A 5,000-nucleotide genomic window follows, 5' to 3' on the forward strand; every position below is an offset into this window, starting at 1 on the left:
TTGAAGCTGTTCTAAATGTCAAAATTTCAAAGTGTTTAATTACGGTAAAATGTTTAGGCATTAACAACTTTCTAACGCCAGATTCAAACTTGCAAACATTGGAATCAGAGGCAGATACTTACGCCCATCCACCACCCCTGCCCACAACACCCAAGCAAAATCCAAATCTACTTGAAGGTAACAGCGCCCCCCAGTGGTCAGTTTCCACATCGTCGCCTCCTTCGACATGGATGTTGAATACTGGCTTGTATCACGCGTGACCAGTATTACATGATATAATGCTCTTATGACTCGTCTGAAGTCGATCTCACCACTTCTGTCTGTAGTGTCCCAGCAGTTTGACCCCTCTGTGGAAAGGTGACTCTCACGAACAAGTACATGTTTTGCTCGACACCCACAGACCTCACAGGACTCTTTTGAAGGTCCCCCACTACCAGTTGAAAAAGTGAATCTGTTATTCAATGTGTTTGTATGGGCTTAAAGCAGTAAACATTATTTCATCAAAAAAAATTTTTTTCTTTGATTCTTATAATTATAAATCAAATATGACCTTCTTAAAAAAATTCCATATAGCTTAGTAGAAAGCCAATTCCATATTTAACTCGGCAAGTCAGTTATGAACACATTTTTATTTTCAATGACAGCCTAGGACCAGTGGGTTAACTGGTCTAGGAACAGTGGGTTAACTGGTCTAGGAACAGTGGGTTAACTGCCATGTTCAGGGACAGAACGACAGATTTTTTACCTTGTCAGCTTGGGGATTCAATCTGGCAATCTTTTGGTTGCTAGTCCAACGGTCTAATCACCTGATTACATTGCACTCCACGAGGAGACTGCCTGGTTACTAGTCCAACGGTCCAATCACTAGGCTACCTGCCGCCCCATACAACGTAGTAGAACCCAGAGGTGGAAAAAGTACCCAATTGTCATACTTGAGTAAAAGCAAATATACCTTAATAGAAAATGACTCAAGTAAAAGTGAAAGTCACCCAGTAAAAACCCACTTGAGTAAATGTCTAAAAGTATTTGGTTTAAAATATCAAAAGTAAAAGTATAAATAATTTCAAATTCCTTATATTAAGCAAACCCAGACGGCACACTTTAATTTTTAATTTTTTTTTACGGATAGCCGGGGACTAGTACTTTCAAATATTTTTACTTAAATACTTTACACACCTGGTAGAACCCCCCCTCTCCCCTGGTAGAACCCCCTCCTCCGGCTTAGAACCCCCTCCCCCTGGTAGAACCCCCCTCCCTCTGGTAGAACCCCCCCCCGGTAGAACCCCCTCCTCTCCCCTGGTAGAACCCCCTCCTCTCCCCTGGTAGAACCCACCCCCTCCCCCTGGTAGAACCCACCCCCTCCCCCTGGTAGAACCCCCCTCTTCCCTGGTAGAACCCCCCCCGGTAGAACCCCCCTCTCCCCTGGTAGAACCCTCCCCCCCTCCCCTGGTAGAACCCCCCACCGGTAGAACACCCCCCCTCTTCCTGGTAGAACCCCCCGGTAGAACCCCCCTCCTCCCCTGGTAGAACCCACCCCCTCCCCTGGTAGAACCCACCCACCCCCCTGGTAGAACCCCCCTCCTCCCCTGGTAGAACCCACCCCCTCCCCTGGTAGAACCCACCCCCTCCCCTGGTAGAACCCCCTCCCTCCCCTGGTAGACCCACCCCCTCCCCCTGGTAGAACCCCCTCATCCCCCTGGTAGAACCCCCTCCTCCCCTGGTAACCCCCTCCTCCCCTGGTAGAACCCACCCCCTCCCCTGGTAGAACCCCCTCCTCCCCCTGGTAGAACCCACCCCCTCCCCTGGTAGAACCCACCCCCTCCCCCTGGTAGAACCCCCTCCCCCTGGTAGAACCCCCCCCCGGTAGAACCCCCTCTTCTCCCCTGGTAGAACCCACCCCCTCCCCTGGTAGAACCCACCCCCCAGCGATCGGTAACTCTCCCCCTGGTAGAACCCCTCTTCCCTGGTAGAACCCCCCGGTAGAACCCCCTCTCCCCTGGTAACCCCCCCACCGGTAGAACACCCCCTTTCCCTGGTAGAACCCCCCCAGGCTTAGACAGGGCTTAGACTCTTATGGGTGAACTCCACATTTTTAAGGTTACAATCTGTAACTCTTCAGCGATCGGTAACTCTTCAGCGATCGGTAACTCTTCAGCGATCGGTAACTCTTCAGCGATCTGTAACTCTTCAGCGATCGGTAACTCTTCAGCGATCGGTAACTCTTCAGCGAACTCTTCAGCGATCGGTAACTCTTCAGCGATCGGTAACTCTTCAGCGATCGGTAACTCTTCAGCGATCGGTAACTCTTCAGCGAACTCTCAGCGATCGGTAACTCTTCAGCGATCGGTAACTCTTCAGCGATCGGTAACTCTTCAGCGATCTTCAGCGATGCGATCGGTAACTCTTCAGCGATCGGTAACTCTTCAGCGATCGGTAACTCTTCAGCGATCGGTAACTCTTCAGCGATCGGTAACTCTTCAGCGATCTGTAACTCTTCAGCGATCGGTAACTCTTCAGCGATCGGTAACTCTTCAGCGATCGGTAACTCTTCAGCGATCGGTAACTCTTCAGCGATCGGTAACTCTTCAGCGATTGGTAACTCTTCAGCGATCGGTAACTCTTCAGCGATCGGTAACTCTTCAGCGATCGGTAACTCTTCAGCGATTAACTCTTCAGCGATCTGTAACTCTTCAGCGATAACTCTTCAGCGATCGGTAACTCTTCAGCGATCGGTAACTCTTCAGCGATCGGTAACTCTTCAGCGATCGGTAACTCTTCAGCGATCGGTAACTCTTCAGCGATCTGTAACTCTTCAGCGATCTGTAACTCTTCAGCGATCGGTAACTCTTCAGCGATCGGTAACTCTTCAGCGATCGGTAACTCTTCAGCGATCGGTAACTCTTCAGCCATCGGTAACTCTTCAGCGATCGGTAACTCTTCAGCGATCGGTAACTCTTCAGCGATCGGTAACTCTTCAGCGATCGGTAACTCTTCAGCGATCGGTAACTCTTCAGCGATCGGTAACTCTTCAGCGATCGGTAACTCTTCAGCGATCGGTAACTCTTCAGCGATCTGTAACTCTTCAGCGATCGGTAACTCTTCAGCGATCGGTAACTCTTCAGCGATCGGTAACTCTTCAGCGATCGGTAACTCTTCAGCGATCTGTAACTCTTCAGCGATCGGTAACTCTTCAGCGATCGGTAACTCTTCAGCGATCGGCAACTCTTCAGCGATCGGTAACTCTTCAGCGATCGGTAACTCTTCAGCGATCGGTAACTCTTCAGCGATCGGTAACTCTTCAGCGATCGGTAACTCTTCAGCGATAACTCTTCAGCGATCGGTAACTCTTCAGCGATCGGTAACTCTTCAGCGATCTGTAACTCTTCAGCGATCGGTAACTCTTCAGCGATCGGTAACTCTTCAGCGATCGGTAACTCTTCAGCGATCGGTAACTCTTCAGCGATCGGTAACTCTTCAGCGATCGGTAACTCTTCAGCGATCGGTAACTCTTCAGCGATCGGTAACTCTTCAGCGATCGGTAACTCTTCAGCGATCAGGTAACTCTTCAGCGATCGGTAACTCTTCAAAGCGATCGGTAACTCTTCAGCAAACTCTTCAGCGATTAACTCTTCAGCGATTAACTAGCGATCGGTAACTTTTCTGTAACTCTTCAGCGAAACTCTTCAGCGATCGGTAACTCTTCAGCGATCGGTAACTCTTCAGCGAAACTCTTCAGCGATTAACTCTTCAGCGATCAACTCTTCAGCGATCTGTAACTCTTCAGCGATCTGTAACTCTTCAGCGATCGGTAACTCTTCAGCGATCGGTAACTCTTCAGCGATCGGTAACTCTTCAGCGATCGGTAACTCTTCAGCCATCGGTAACTCTTCAGCGATCGGTAACTCTTCAGCGATCGGTAACTCTTCAGCGATCTAACTCTTCAGCGATCGGTAACTCTTCAGCGATCGGTAACTCTTCAGCGATCGGTAACTCTTCAGCGATCTGTCTGTAACTCTTCAGCGATCTGTAACTCTTCAGCGATCGGTAACTCTTCAGCGATCGGTAACTCTTCAGCGATCGGTAACTCTTCAGCGATCGGTAACTCTTCAGCGATCGGTAACTCTTCAGCCATCCAGATCGAAGTTACCATTAAACAGCACAAATGCTTCCTCATTTATATATTTTTTGCTGGATGGATACTGATTTTTACAAATATTGACAAATGGCTTCTTTTTTTTTTCAAACCACCAAAGTTATTTCAAATGACTACGTTTATCCCCCCAAAAACGTGTATTGATCGTCCTCTGGAATGAATGGTATGTGATTGCTGCACCCACACGTGGCCTTGGCAGATTTGGGGGTCATCTATTGTGTTGAACTGCTAAATGAATGTGGGGTCAGTGAAAGGGTAACCTCATCCCCAGGCTCATTGCTAATACACGCTAGCTGGGGGATGAGACTAGTGGAAAGTGGTCGGTTTCCATAGACGTAGCCACTCTGCCTCAGGTTCACCCCCCAGTGTGCCAGATGAGGAAACATTACTCACCACTTCTCACCACTATGAACTAATTCAACACCACAAAAAATATATATATATTTTAAAGAACTAGAGCATTGTGGTATTTGTTCTGGACAATGTCGCAGTGCGACTGCAACTTGTTCAGGAATAAATAACTAAATGATACTGGATAGCTATCTCATTATTACCTTCACCTTTATACCTATCACCCCAAACTTATCAATCATCAGCATGAATGTTTCCCACTTTGAATAAATGGGTCTGGTATTACCTCAAGCCTCAGGGAAATAACATCTCTCCTTTTCAACTCAAGTCTTCTCCTCTCCAAACCAAAAAAAGCTATTTCACCACAGGGCCAAACGTTTGAATTCTGATCAGTATTGGATCATTCTTCTGCTGAGGAGAAGTAGAGAGGTGACAGGTACAGGCGTCTCTTCGACAGACAGTTCCCTGTCTCCTGCTAACATCAGGTCAGCTAGAG

The sequence above is a fragment of the Oncorhynchus tshawytscha genome, linkage group LG19, assembly GCF_018296145.1.
Source record: "Oncorhynchus tshawytscha isolate Ot180627B linkage group LG19, Otsh_v2.0, whole genome shotgun sequence".
In the NCBI taxonomy this organism is placed as follows: domain Eukaryota; kingdom Metazoa; phylum Chordata; class Actinopteri; order Salmoniformes; family Salmonidae; genus Oncorhynchus; species Oncorhynchus tshawytscha.